Here is a 16828-nt window from a genome sequence, read left to right as displayed (position 1 = left end):
AGACATGGTTAGAATGGCTAGGTGGTGGATCTAGGAGACACCAACAATTGGATCCACAATTCAAGCCTTTGTTACAATGGCCTAGTGATGGATCTTTGATACACGTTTTTCCCAATTCTTAGGCTAAATGGCTTAGTGGTGGATCCACGATCCACTCATCCCACAAACATTGTATAAACTTACAAGTGTTCTGATGGCCAAGTGTTGAATGCACCTAAATTTAAGACATGGTTATAATGGACAAGTGGCGGACCTAGGAGACACCAAAAATTGGATCCACAATTAAAGTGTTGGTTATAATGGCCAAGTGGTGGATTTAGGATCTACTTATCCCACAAACATTGTGTAAAACTACAAGTGTTATGATGGCCAAGTGTTGAATGCACCTAACTTTAAGACATGGTTAGAATGGCCAAGTGGTAGGTCTAGGATACATTATAAATTTGATCCAGGATTCAAGCCTTTGTTACAATGCCAAAGTGGTGGATCTAGGGGGACACCAACAATTGGATCCAAAATTCAAGCCTTTGTTATAATGGCCAAGTGGTGAATCTTTGATGCACCTACTTCCCAATTCTTAGTCTAAATGGCCAAGTGGTGGATCAAGGATCTACTCATCCCACAAACATTGTGTAAAACTACAAGTGTTATGATGGCCAATTGTGCAATGGATCTAACTTTAAGACATGGTTAGAATGGCCAAGTGGTGAATCTAGGAGACTCCAACAATTGGATCAACTTTTCAAGCCTTCGTTATAATGGCCAAGTGGTGGATCTTTTATGCACCTACTTCCCAATTCTTAGTCTAAATGGCGAAATGGTGGATCTAGGATCTACTCATCCTACAAACATTGTGTAAAAGTACAAGTGTTATGATGGCCAAGTGTTGAATGCACCTAACTTTAAAACATGGTTAGAATGGCCAAGTGGTGGATCTAGCAAACACCAACAATTGCATCCATCATTCAAGACTTTGTTATAATGTCCACGTGGTGGAACTTTGATGCACTTATTTCTCAATTCTTAGTTTAAATGGCCAAGTGGTGGATGTTTGATGCACGTACTTCCCAATTCAAGACTTTGTTATAATGTCAACGTGGTGAATCTTTGATGCACATACTTCCTACTTTTTAGTCTAAATGGCCAAGAGGTGGATCTAAGATCTACTTATCCCACAAACATTGTTTAAAATTACACGTGTTATGATAGCCAAATGTTGAATCCACCTACCTTTAAGACATGGTTAAAATGCCCAAGTGGTGGATCTAGGAGACACCAACAATTGGATCCACAATTCAAGCCTTTGTTATAATGACGAGGTGTTGAATCTTTGATGCACCTACTTCCCAATTCTTAGTCTAAATGGCCAAGTGGTGGATCTATGATCTACTCATCCCACAAACATTACGTAAAATTAAAAGTGTTATGATGGCCAAGTGTTGAATGCACCTAACTTTAAGACATAGTTCGAATGGCCAAGTGGTGGATTTAGGAGACACCAACAATTGGATCCACATTTCAAGCCTTTGTTATAATGGCCAAGTGGTGGATCACTTGATGCACCTACTTCCCAATTCTTAGTGTAAATGGCCAAGTGGTGGATCTAAGATCTACTCATCCCACAAATATTGTGTAAAATGAAAAGTGTTGGATATAGGAGACCCCAACAATTGGATCCACAATTCAATCCTTTGTGATAATGGCCAAGTGGTGGATCTTTGATGCACCTTCTTCCCAATTCTTAGTCTAAATGGCTAATTGGGGGATCCAGGATCTACTCATCCCACAAACATTGTGTCAAATTACATGTCTTATGATGGCCAAGTGTTGAATGCACCTAAGTTTAGGACATAGTTAGAATGGCCAAGTGGTGGATCTAGGAGACAACGACAATTGCATCCCCAATTCAAGCCATTGTTATAATGGCCAAGTGGTGGATCTTTGATGCACGTTCTTCTCAATTCTTAGGCTAAATGGCCAAGTGGTGGATCCAGGATCTCATCCCACAAACATTGTGTAAAATTACTAGTGTTATGATGGCCAAGTGTTGAATGCACCTAACTTTAAGACATGGTTATAATGGACAAGTGGTGGATCTAGGAGACACCAGCAATTGGATCTACATTTCAAGCCTTCGCTATAATGGCTAGGTGTTGGATCTTTGATGCAACTACTCCCAAATTCTTAGTTTAAATGGCCAACTGGTGGATCTAAGATCTACTCATCCCACAAACATTGTGTAGAATTAGAAGTGTTATGATGGCCAAGTGTTGAATGCACCTACAACTTTAAGACATGGTTAGAATGGCCAAGTGGTGGATCTAAGAGGCACCAACAATTGGATCCACATTTCAAGACTTTGTTATAATGGCCAAGTGGTGGATCTTTGATACACCTTCTTCCCAATTCTTAGTGTAAATGGCCAAGTGGTGGATCTAGGATCTACTTATACCACAAACATTTTGTAAAATTACAAGTGTTGGATCTAGGAGACACCAACAATTGGATCCACATTTCAAGCCTTTATTATAATGGCCAAGTGGTGGATCTTTGATGCACCTACTTCCCAATTCTTTGTCTAAATGGCCAAGTGGTGGATCTAGGGTCCTCTCATCCCACAAACATTGTGTAAAATTACAAGTGTTATTATGGCCAAGTATTGAATGCACCTAGGTTTAAGACATGGTTAGAATGGCCAAGTGGTGGATCTCGGAGACACCAACAATTGGATCCACAATTCAAGCATGTGTTATAATGGCCAAGTGGTGGAGCTTTGATGCACATTCTTTCCAATTCTCAGTCTAAATGGCCAAGTGGTGGATTCAGGATCTATTTATCCCACAAACATTGTGTAAAATTACAAGTGTTATGATGGCCAAGTGTTGAATGCACCTAACTTTAAGACATGGTTAGAATGAACAAGTGGTGGATCTAGGAGACACCAGCAATTGGATCCATGTTTGAAGCCTTCGTTATAATGGCCAAGTGTTGGATCTTTGATGCAGCTACTTTCAAATTCTTAGTTTAAATGACCAAGTGGTGGATCTAGGATCTACTCATGCCACAAAATTGTGTAGAATTACAAGTGTTATGATGGCCAAGTTTTGAATGCACCGCACTTTAAGACGTGGTTAGAATGGCTTAGTGGTGGATCTAGGAGACACCAACAATTGGATCCACATTTCAAGACATCTTTATAATGGCCAAGTGGTGGATCTTTGATGCACCTACTTCCCAATTCTTAGTATAAATGGCCAAGTGGTGAATCTAAGATCTACTCATCTCAGAAACATTGTGTAAAATTACAAGTGCTATAATGGCCAAGTGTTGAATGCACCTAACTTTAAGACATGGTTAGAACGGCCAAGTGGTCGATCTAAGAGACACCAAAAATTGGATCCACATTTCAAGCCTTCTTTATAATGGCCAAGTGGTGGATCTTTGATGCACCTACCTCCCAATTCTTAGTCTAAATGGCCAAGTGGTGGAGCTAGGATCTACTCATCCCACAAATATTGTGTAAAATTACAAGTGTTATGATGGCCAAGTGTTGAATGCACCTAACTTGAAGACATGGCTAGAATGGCCAAGTGGTGGATCTAAGAGACACCAAAAATTGGATCCACATTTCAAACCTTCTTTATAATGGCCAAGTGGTGGATCTTCTATGCACCTACTTCCCAATTCTTAGTCTAAATGGCCAAGTGGTGAATTTAGGATCTACTCAACTCACAAACATTGTGTAAAATTACAAGTGTTATGATGGACAAGTGTTGAATGCACCTAACTTCAACACATGGTTAGAATGACCAAGTAGTGGATCTACGAGACACCAACAATTGAATCCATAATTCAAGCGTTCGTTATAATGGCTAAGTGGTGGATCTAGGATGCACCTACTTCCCAATTCTTAGTCTAAATGGCCAAGTGGTGGATCTAAGATCTACTCATCCCACGAACATTGTGTAAAATTACAAGTGTTATGATGGCCAAGTGTTGAATGCATCTAACTTTAAAACATGATTAGAATGCCCACGTGGTGGATCTACGATCTACACCCACGTACCAATACTTGGTTAGAATGGCCAAGTGGTGGATCTATTGTCTATCTCTTCTATAAACACTATTTATAATTAATAGATGGTGGACGTAGGAGAAACCAACCATTGCATCCACCTTGCAAAATTTGGTTAGAATGGCCAAGTGGTGGATATTAATTGCAGCTACCTTCAAGACTAGGTTAGAATGGCTAGCTGGTGGATCTAAGGTCTACATATACACTTTGTTTAAAATGAGAATTTTGTGGATATAAGAGAAACCAACCATTGCATTCACCTTACAAGACCTCGTTAGAATGGCCAAGTGGTGGATCTTGGATGCACCCACCTTTAGGAGTTGGCTAGAATGGCTAAGTGGTTTATCTAAGGTCTATCTTTCTCACACACTTTGTTGAAAGTTATAAATTGGAATAGTTAGGAGACGCCAAACATTGCACCCACATTCCAAAACCTAGCTATAATGTCCAAGTGTTGGATCTTGGATGCACTCACTCTCCAAGACTTGGTGAGAATGGCAAACTAGGGAAATTTTGGTCTATCTATTTCATGCACTTTGTTTGAAATTGCGAGGTGGTGGATCTAGGATACACCAACAATTGGATCCACATTCCAAACCTTGGTTAGGATGACTGATTGGTGGATCTTTGATGCACATACTTTCCAAATCTTAATCTGAATGGCCAAGTGGTGGATGTAGGGTCTACTCATCCTACAAAATTTGTGTAAAATTACAAGTCTTATGGTGACCAAGTGTTGAATGCACCTAAGTTTAAGACATGGTTAGAATGACCAAGTGGTGGATGATGGATGCACCCACCTACCAATACTTGGATCATGGATGTATCCACCTACCAATACTTTGTTAGAATGGCCAAGTGTTGGATCTAAGGACATATTTCATACACGTTCTTTAAAATGGGAAGTTGGTGGATGTAAGAGAAACCAACAATTGCATCCACCTTGTAAGATTTGTTTAGAATGACCAAGTGGTGGATCTTAATTGTCATCACCTTCAAAACTTGGTTAGAATGGTAAAGTGGTGGATATAAGGTCTACATGTTGCACACACTTTGTTTAGAATAGGAAGTTGTTGGATGTAGGAGAAACCAGCCATTGCATCCACCTTGCAAGACGTACTTAGAATGGCGAAGTGGTGGATCTGAATTGCAGCCACCTTCAAAACTTGGTTAGAATGGCCAAGTGGTGGATCTAAGGTCTACATATTGCACATACTTTGTTTAGAATAGGAATTCGGTGGATGTAGGAGAAACCAACCATTGCATCCACCTTGCAAGACGTGCTTAGAATGGCCAAGTGGTGGATCTGAATTGCAGCCACCTTCAAGTCTTGGTTAGAATGGTCAGATGGTGGATCTAAGGTGTGCATATTGCACATATTTTTTTTAAAATGGGAAGTTGGTGGATGTAGGAGGAACCAACCATTCCATCCACTTTGGAATACCTAGTTAGAATGGCCACGTGGTGGATATTGGATGCACCCACCTTCCAAGAATTGACTAGAATGGCCAAATAGTGAATCTAGTATCTACCTATCCTACATACTTTATTTGAAGATTCAATGTGATGGATCTAAGATACACCAACAATTGTACCCACCTTTCAAAGACTTGCTTAGAATGGCCAAGTGGTGGATCTTTGATGCACCCACCTTTCAAGGCTTGGTTAGAATGAACAAGTGGTGGATCTAAGATGGATACAATCTTGAAAATGTATTTCAAATGGTTTATTTTAAAGAATCAAGATAACCTACCTTGAAAAAATTATTCTAGATGACTTATGAGATCTAAGATACACCTACTTTGGCTATCAAATGTCTAAATTGTATAAATATTTGATTTTAGAATCTAAAAGTCTTAAAGGGTGTAATTAAAATGTTATGTGTAAATTTAGTTTTATACGCTTTCAAAGCATTATTACATTCAATGTGTCATTATAGATTCTAACTAGTTATTTGTGTTTTCTTTGATTTCAGAGAAAAAATGGTTCAAAAACAAAAAACTGTGACGGTTCCTATTAATGTTGACTTTGCAAGTGATGATAAGAGAAAATGGTACTTAGACGTTTATGGAGTGCAAGGTGCACAATTTCATAAAGTTCATGTCTTTGTGGCTAGTGACAAAGATGAGAATAGATTTGATGATCTAAGGTAGGTAGTCTCTGCAAGTATTTCAATAGTTGAAGGACATCCTGACATTGAGTGCATTAACATTGGGATACCTGGAAATACTGAGTACCAACTATTGGCAAATTCCTATGTCGTTGGAAAAATGTTCAAAGACAACGAAGAGACAATGTTTTCACGAGGTTGGGATGTTAATGAGGATTTATTTGATATCACTGCATATAGGCTACAAGATGCAATTATTATTGCTTTAAAAGGCAAGCACGAAAATAAGAAATCAAATAAGAAGACCACAAGATAAAAGGCAAGGGGTGTTACAACAGTTGGTGTTGTAGATGTAGATAAGGCCATTTTGACATCAAAGGACACAAGAAATCAACCCTTATTAAGGTTTGTGGAGTCTGATCTCTTAGAGGACGAGGTCCAAAAAGCAAAGAAGAGTGCTACAGGAGGCATGGAAAAGTATTCTACATACTTCCCTTTCAAGTATAAGGAATACGAGATTCCCATCACTAATTTTTTTCTTGATCTTGATTATTATAATTGTCGTCAGCTAAAGCTTGATCAAGTAAAAAATTGTATGCTCTTCTTTGGAGCAAGTGCAAATCGGCCTTCATCATGTGCTTATCTAATTCCTGTAAAGAATTGTGGCCAAAAGTCTGGAGTTCCAATGACACGTACTGAGGTAGAAGAAGAAAGACTTGTTGAATATAAGTTTTGGATCATTGATGGACAACACTCAATTTATGCATCCAAATTGCTAAGATTTCAAGAAATGAAAAAGGATGGTGGCTCCTAGGATGTAATACAAGTTTATGAGAAAATAAAGGCCCAGATTGTTGTAGATCCATCCCCACAAGTTGCAACAGCCATAGCAAATGAGGAGGCCAATGCGCTATATGTTAAGCAACCTTACATTGACATTCTCAAGCATCTTCGCAGTCAGTGGATATTTTAAAAACACCCATCACATCCAAATATTGGTGAAAAGGAAGGTGCAAAAAATCTCGCACACCTTGGAATGTAAGTTTTATTTTTCTTTCTCCCTCGTGGTTATATAATGAGAAAACAACTAAAATTCTTATATTTAATTTTTTTTTATTTTGCAGGCATTTCTCAAAATGGCAAGGATTTCTACTGGTGCATCATTCATCACCAAACAAGCTCATATGGTCACTTACTCTGATCCTATTTATGATCGATGGCTGAAGATCATAGAGCAATTAGAGAGAGAGAATAAGAACCCAACGGCCACAGTTTTTAGATATTTGTGTGGTCTAGATGAAGATGAAATAGAAAAGATTCAAACAAAAATAGAGACTGGAATGATTGTTTTGTCTAAGGGTGCAAAGGACACACCAAGTGTAATGGACATGACTGATCGTATCAAGCAACTAAAACAAGATCGAATTATTCAAAATGAGTTGCTTGACCAATTCAAGTTTCTCAATGAGGAGAATCCATGTGAAAATTGGGAGGAGCTTTCTACCACATACAACATTAAAGATGTTGTTTACTCCCATTTCTTGACACTCTGTGATACTTGGCTGACATCACAACTACAACGTGGTACAAAGAAGATTGATTTTCTTGAAGAGACAAGAAAGTATATCCAATGGACGATCAACATCGTGAAAGAGAAAGCAGATTCAATTATAGATCTTCCATGGTCTATATATGTTGTCAGTCTTCAAATGGAGGGAAGATCTTACTTAGAGCGCCATCTAAACAATCCTACCCCTATAGAATTGTGTATCTTGGACAACACACGTGATTTGGAGAGCAATCTACAATGGTCAGCTGAAAGATTCAAAGATCTCAAAGATGGAATTATGGCTATTGCAAGTGGGTCAACAGAACCACAATGTGGGATCCTTTCTTTTTTGAATAATAAAGATTATGTGTAGTAAGTCTGCTTTGCAAAGTATGACAAACATGGTAAAAATACAATTTGTTGGGGCATTGCACAATGTGAAGCATTTGGAATTTATCCGTGCTATAGAATTATTCACCACACTTGTGTTCTTAAGCAAGGGAGATGCCTTTGAGGGACTTATTAGTTCTTCAAATCCAGGGACACAATCCATAATACTAGATGCAGGACACCTTGATTTAGATTTTGGAAGTGTGAGTCAATTGTTAGATGTCGAGTTTCTACAACTCAAGAAGGAGCTGACAATCAAGCACTACATTCAAAAGTATTGCAAACAAGATTTCAAGCTTATTGACATGTTTAGTGATGGATACATAACAGATTTGGGACTCAAGCAGAAAAGAAAGTGTTATGCGTTGTGGACAATATTGACGACCAAAGAAAGCTTAAAACAAGACTTTTGAGCTTTGCAAATCAGCATGACGATGTCAAAAAATGGGCAAAACTTCAAAGTGATCAATTAGATCAGCCCATTGATGACCATGGAGTATCAAATACAGTAGGACATCAACAAGTGAGACACCCATATCAGTTACGGATTTTTTGAACCTTGAAGCAAGTATGAGCTAAGCTTCTATAACCACTTGTCATGTAATTAATCTTTTTATTCTAAAATAAGTTTGATATCTTTTTTTAAACATGTAATGATAGTTTCACGATGTATATTGTCAAGTATATTAATCATTGTTTTAAGATCTTTGACTTATTGTTTGCTCAAAAGTATCATGCAGTGAACCTTTCTTAATAGTATAAAATTGTAGGAAAGATAAATCATTACTTATTACATCAATAATTTGAAGTAACATATCTACTAAAAAACATTTCAATGTAAATTGGCATACAAAAAAATGATTCTTTACTATGTTGAATTGATACTTCATGACATAAAAAACTTAAGTAAAAATATGGTCTACAATGTTTGACATTTTTTAACCAAAACATGTTAAACATTTTTTTATTGCACTCAAAAATGATAAGAGATATTTAAAGCCAATGTCTTTCACATTATGTGTGGCATGATGATTTTCTTGGTATACAAAATTTTCCCATTCCAAAGGATAAAGTCTTTGAGATAAGTGGTACTATCTTTGAAGTACGAGCTTTAAATACATAAGGAGCTGGTTATGGGCTTTTGTGCATACACATCTTCAAAAGGGTATGACTATTCTCCATTATGGCGGTGATAAGTATTTCAATGATACTTGGAAGAAGTTGTGCAAGATATCTCCAAGGGCACCTAGGTACTCACTTCTGGAGGATCCAAATGTCAATTGTGTGGACGATGAGATATATATTGTTGGTGACGTAGAAGATGGAAATTTGGTAGGATATATAAATAGTACTCATGGTCTAAGTATGAGCCCAAATGTATATTATACTTTTGATCCCAATTTTCCACCTTGGCATAAAGCCACCACAACAAAAAATAGCTTGGATAAATGTGGTTATGTTTGTGTTGAAACCCTACGCCACATAGAAAGTGGTGAAGAGCTTCTTGCAGAATATGAATTTACATGACATCACTCAAATCTCATGATAAAGTCCCTTATATGAAAGTTATTGATAATCTATTTGAAACCGACTCATTATTGAGTATGTATCATGATAAACGCCGTGAATTGTGATGGCACCACTATGTTATGCAATGAATACTTGATTTCATACAGAAATCTATTCCTAAAGTGATATCCATAGAATTTCACAATATTTTTTGAGCTTGCATAATAATGCTCTATTTCAAAGTTCATGTATCATATTAAACATAATCCATACAAGAATTTGTATCTCATTGTACATATTTTATCAAAGCATAAACTTATGCATTAGCAATTTATGCAATAGTTCATTTTGAATGCATTTTTTATTTTGTACCGTTAAGAATATCCCAATAGTGGATTTTGGATGTACCAAACCCATGTAAAACTTGTTTAGAATAGCTAAACATTAAGTAAAGCATGCACTTTTTCAGCCATACCTTGCTTAAAGTGTCTTGATGGTGGATTGAAATTTTCCTTGCTCCTCTCAAGAACTTTTTTAGATTGGACAAATGGCGGATCTAGGATGTACCCATATTTACACAATGTTCTTTGAATGGAAAAGTACTAGTTTATTGAGTGCACCAACCACCCTTCCACAACTCGTTTGGAATGTTTTGTTTAAGATGCTACCACCTTCTAAGATTTGTTTAGAATGGCCAAGTGGTAATTCTAAGTTTCACCTCCCATTCTAATAGCTATTTAGAATGGCCAAGTAGTGAACCTCATTTGCACATTTTCTTTAAAAAATGTGTTTCAAATCGTGATTCATGGTATATGAAGCATCTTGCCTTCCAAAACTTGTTGAGAATGGGTCAACTGGTGGATCTAGGATGCACAATAGCTTTTAAGATAGATTGTTTTGAATGGATTTCTCCACTAGTATGGATACATTTCCTTGCCTATCTTTATACCACAACGAGTGGAATCTTCATTAGTTCTACACACAAAACCAACACAAACAATTTCATTGTCAAGTATTATGTGCACTTTTTTTCCAGATTCAAAGTCCATCCTAAAAATGAAAGAAGTGGTAGACCTTATGCTTGAATGATCCTCTATGATCGAATGGAGCATATCTTGGACAAGTGGTAGAAATTATGGTTCTTTATGCTTCAATAGAGCCTAGATTTAGTGGTGGACCTTGTGGCTCTCTATGCTAGAATGGAATGTTGCTTGGACACGTGGTGGACCTTGTGGCTACCTACGGTGGAATGGACCATAGCTTGAACAAGTGTTGGATTTAATGACTCTCTATGCTTTAATAGAGCATAAATTGGACAAGTGGTGGACCTTATGATCCTCTATGCTTTAATGGAGCATAGCTTAGACAAGTGGTGGACCTTATGGATCTTTGTCTTTCAATAGAGCAAAGATTGGACACGTGGTGAACCTTGTATGTTTATATGCTTGAATGGGTTAGTTCCTTTAAGTTGTGGATCTTATGGCTCTATACCCCTCAATAAAGCATAGACTAGACTAGTGACGGACTTTGTGTTTTTCTATGCTTAAATCAATCTTAGCTTGGACAAGTGGTGGGTCTTGTGGCTCTCTATGCTTGAATGGAGCATAGATTGGATGAGTGGTGGATCTCATGGCTCTCTATGCTTGAATAGAGCATAGAATGGGACCTTATGGTCCTCTATGCTTGAATGGAACACAGCTTGGACAAGTGGTAAACGTTATGGCTCTCTATGTTTCAATAGGGCATATATTATACAAGTGGTGGATCTTATGGTCCTCTATAACTCAATAAATCTTGGCTTGGACAAGTGGAATGGAAAGGTAGTCAATCTAAGATGCATTTTTATTATTTCACCACCATGTTTAGAATGGTCTTGTGATGGATCTTGGATGCACCAAACCTTTCTTAATCTGTTTCAAAAGGGAAAGGACTAAATACAAGATGCACATTTCCTTCTCACACCTTGTTCAAAGTGGCTTGGTGGTGGATTAAGATTTTCCTTACTCTTCAACAAGAACTTGAACATCAAATCTCCAAGTGATGCATCTAAGAAAAATTAAGTGTTCTATAACTTTTTAGAATGAACAAGTAATAGATCTAAAATGCAACAAAGCTTCTATAAGTTGTTTAAAATAGTCACTTATTGTGGATCAAGGATGTGATAAGTGGTGAAAAATGTTTGTGGTGGATTTAGAATACACTCACTCTGACAAAATCCATTAAGGTTGGCCAAGTGGTGGACCTTGGATGGATGGACACTTCAACAACTATGATTGAATCTTTGATTGAGATAGTATCTACTCTTCCATGATTTCTAAATTGGCTAAGTGGTGGATCTAAGATGAGTACTAGTCTTCCACAACTTGTTTTGATTCAATATATAGGATGCACACCACCATTTAAAACGTCATTGGAACGACTTTGATTTTATTTAGGATGCATCCTTCATTGCACAAACTATATATAATGATAAGATGGTGGATTTAAGATGCATTTCCCATTTTGTACTATGTTTAGAATGACCAAGTGGTGGATCTAGGATACACTAGACCTTCGTAAATATTTTCTGAAAAATCCAAGCACTAAATAGAGGATGATGAGCTTTCCCTTCCAAAACTTGCTTACGGTGGCATGATTGTGGATTGCGAATTTTCTTTCTCGCCTCCAAGAACTTGTCTAGATTGGCCAAGTGTTGAATCAAAGATACACCCATCCTTACAAAACTTATTTCATAGTATTTATTAAATGGATAGTGTTAGAAATATCTAGGATCTACTAAGGTTATAGTCTTAGTCCTTTTCAAATACGTAAGTAAAAAAATTAAAATACTTAGATTTTGGATAGATTTACCCTGTAAGTTTTTTTTTTCTTGGATAATAGACTAAAGCAGTAATGTTTAAGAAAAAGTGATGACTATGTGGATGTCAATAATCATGTCAAAATATCTTGCTTGTTAATATGTCATCCTCTAGGAGGCTATTGTGTGATCTTTCATTGTTTTTCGCTTAGATCCAAGGATTGAGGGTGGGATAGATAAGGAATGCTTCAATCCAGCAGCAAATAATGAGAGCCTTCCACATGTATCCACAAAGGTCTCACTTGAAGAATTGAATCCAATTATTGATACTCAAATGCAAATACCTGAGGCCTCTTTGGTGCATCTTTCATCGAAGGAAGCCATGGGTGAAAACTTTCAATCTATAAAAGATGCGCAAGAGAGTGTTGTTGATGCAACTACTTTGGTTTCATCAAATCCAAAAAAATCCATGTTGACAGTAATATTGGACTTGAATGGTCTACTATTGAAACAAAGTCAACAACATCATCTATTCATGAATCTATTCAATATGATTCACGAAGGCATATTGTGTTACGGCCAGGGTGCATCCACTTTTTAAAGACCATATTGAAGAGATTAAATATTTGGATTTGGTCAACAGCTAGAGAAGCTAATGTTTACCAGATGTTGAGAACACTTCAAAGCACTACAGAGGAGATATTGCCATTTTTTGTAGTTTGGTCTCAAGAATCTTGCTATGTTCCCGAAGGCATGCAATTTTTTAGATAAGCAATCCTTAAGTTCCAACTATGTTTAAGCCATTGGCAAAAATAACTGCATGCTTTGAATGTGATCCACGTAGAACAATTCTTGTTGATGACTCTCCATACAAATGTTGTGTTTCACCTACAAATAATTGCATATTTCCTTCAAACTTTGATGAAAAAAATATGGTTGATAATGTTCTCATAGAAGAGTTGATTCCATACTTGTTGCAACTTGATGAGAGCAAAGATGTACGTGAGTTTATTGACTCTAATTGTCATGGACAAGCCCCAATTTCCAATGACAATGAATACTAAGGTCTCATGGACTATTGGAAAGATCAAAACTCAAGATGGTCACAAAAGGAGATAACCACAAATAAGCTACCAATGTTTGTGAAGCTAGGAGATCTTTTTGGCAAGCAGGAGGAGTCAACTAATCCAAGCAGGGTAAAGGAGATTAGAAGGAACAAAATAATAAAAATAATGGCAAAAGAAAAAACCAATATTGATATGATGAAGGGAGCACAATTAATATCCTTAGCAAGGAAGCTGGGTTGTGCCACACCATCATTGAAGGTTGTAACAGCTAAGGCTTTTGTGAAGAAGCTACTAAATGAGCACAATCTTCTCAAACACTAAGGTACTACTCACTAGAAATCATGTTGAGTTTTCAATAAATACTTTTGCAAATTTTTGATTCAAAACACTCACTTCATCATGATTTCTTGAAGATTTCATCCAGATTATTCTTTTAAGGAGTATTTCATAGGGAATTTGGACCATTTCATTCAGATGAAAGAAGAAACCTCTAAGAACAACCAGGGGTTACTTTGCAAAATTTTGTGTCTTTGCAATCTAACAACAATTCACACAAAGATTATTCTCTGTGTTTGAGTTTTCCTTGATACTGAACCATTGGTTTTTAGACCAATTGTCACCTAATTGTACTTCACCATTGGTTTTTAGACCAATTGTATCAATTGACTTGGAGAGCTTTGAAGTTTACTTATGTATTGACAAATTGCCCTACTTTTATAATCACTTGGTTTTCTAGTATTGTGATACCAATTTAAGATTCTTTTGGATGTCTATAGTGATCAAATGTTGAATGCTAAAACCATCAATTTTGTTTTAAGGTTTAAAAATGAATAGCAACTAAATGTTTTGTGTTTCTTTTCAGAGCCAAAAGAAAGAAATATGTTGTTTTTAGAGTGGAATAGTTCATTTGAAAGAGAAATTCTTCTATTCAACCTTTTATGGGGCCTCATCGAAGCCATCAACCACCCCCTACTCAGTTACTACTTACCTTGAAGCAACAACGGAGGGTTCTTATCGTAGATATAGAGGGTGTACTACTTCATTCAGTTGAAATGTGACACGGTGATATTACTCCATCATGGGCCGAGCACATGTGAATTGTGCTTGACAAAGATGAAGTTTATCATGTGGTGCGCCGCGATGCAAAAGCTTTCTTGGACTTTTTTTTTTATTATTTTGAACCTTGGATATGGAGTTGCTATAACCTAACCAAAGCTCAACATATACTTGAGATGTGCTTTTCTAGGCATTGTTCAAAGTTCAAGATGTAAGCATTGTCAAAATCCAAATATCATGATTGAATATAAAAGAGTTTATCATAAGAATTTGACTTCGGTTTGGGGGATGTTTGAGGATCTACATGCTAGCAATACATGAATTTTTATGGTACTCCATAAGAGTGATATGGAATATGCCAGGCCAAAATTTTGGAGACAAACACCTGAACAACTTCAACGCTTATTAGAATACACAATAGCTCTATGGTTAGTGAGATGGTTGTGTGTAAGAAACAAGAGCAATTATGCTTCCAATACAATTGTGAACAAGGTAGAGGATCCTAAGACAACTTATGTCATGAATGTCTACTTGTCAAGAAGACAATGTTGAGAGTCATATGTTGAAGTTGTTTGGTAGGAATGTAGTGACAGAGATATCAATTGTACACAAAACCACATATCAATTAGAACTGGTTCATTCTTTGTATTTTTAGTTTGGAATGTGATCATTATTTTTGTTTACAATGTATAAATGTATTTAGTCAAGAGAACTCTTTCTTCAAGACATAAGTACAACATGAACAACCTCTTTTTTTCTTCAAAACATAAGTATAACTTCTTATGCTGGGTAAAAAATATTCATTGAACAATGTTGTTGTCATATTAGCATGGAGGCTCATACAAGAATATGCCATGTTGTGATATTGGCATGGAAATTCATATGCATGTATTCATGTACAAATAAAAAAATTCTTATCTAAATCAATCACTTTTGAAAAATATGCAGCATAACCCATTCATTTAGAACATAATGTCAAAATCACAACTCTTTATCATAAAATTCATTATTGACATTAGTTTAATTCTTCTTCCTTAAGACTTGTGTTTTCCAAATATGTTTAATGATAAGAACAATGTAATAAACACAAGAGCATTACATTTATTATAATTACAAATAGATTGAAATTTTCTTTATAGCAACTGATTTTTTCTTGTAAATACACGTAGAATAGCATTGACACAAGTAGCATGAAATTGATTGAATAGTTAAGAATGGCCAAGTGGTGGATTTAAAAACCCCTTTGTTATAAAATGAATAAAATTAGGACTTAACATAAGTGTAGCTGAATAGCTAATTTCTTATCCTCACGAACATGTTCAAAAGAATACATCTATGTGCATAAAGTGGCATATCACATGGTATTCTAGAATGTAATATATATGATCTTGACACTTCTTGATGTAGCTCAAGAAATATCTAAGAAAGCAAAGTGAAAGCGATATCTTAAATAAAATTCAATTTTTTTTGTTTGCTAATGGTCAAATTGGCTATATTCATAAAAATTAAAAGCGATCATCAGTCTTGGGAATGGGGTTTTTCTCACTGGAAACCTTGTTTATTTCAATAGAGAACAACTTAGAAATATATATAGATACTCATTTTAACATATCACTTTGAGTGTAGCTTGGACAAGAAGTTGACTTTGTATTCCTCTATAGGTGAAGGGAACCTAGCTTGGACAAGTGGTTGGATTTATATTCCTCCAAGGGATCCTAGCTTAGATAAGTTCACCATGAAACCAACACTCTTATGATGCAACCAATTATATGATACATGTTTTATGTGTGCTTCATGCCTCAAATGAAGAAATCCTAGATCAGCAGTGGACTTTGCTTGAATGAGTTTGAATGTCATAGAAAAATAGGTTGTTTTCCTCAATTTGGGTCCTAGCTTGGACAAGTGGTGGACCTTGAATAAGTTTAGGTACTTATTTTGAACTTAGCTTGGATAAGTGGTGGGCCTTGAAACTTTACCTTTAGATAAATTAAAGGTAGGACAATAAGGCATACACAATGATAATAACTGGAATGCGCTAGTATCTTAATGGTTCAATTGACTAAAACCATGAAATTTCATGTCCAATTTTGTTTCAATGTGTAATCTACGTGCATAAATTGGAATGAGACCTTAAGCAAATCGATGTCTTCGACAAAGATCTCATTACTTTATATATGATATGTTGAAAGTTGTCCATCCTAGGAATTGGGATTTTCCCACTTTACCTAATATAGTCTTCCCTTTTGCGGTATCCTTTGTGGTGCTAAATCTCCAC

This window comes from Adiantum capillus-veneris, chromosome 21 (genome assembly GCF_014529385.1).
Source record: "Adiantum capillus-veneris isolate H3 chromosome 21, ASM1452938v2, whole genome shotgun sequence".
Taxonomy (NCBI): domain Eukaryota; kingdom Viridiplantae; phylum Streptophyta; class Polypodiopsida; order Polypodiales; family Pteridaceae; genus Adiantum; species Adiantum capillus-veneris.
The sequence above is the reverse complement of the archived record's forward strand: the minus strand, read 5'-3'. Positions refer to the sequence as shown.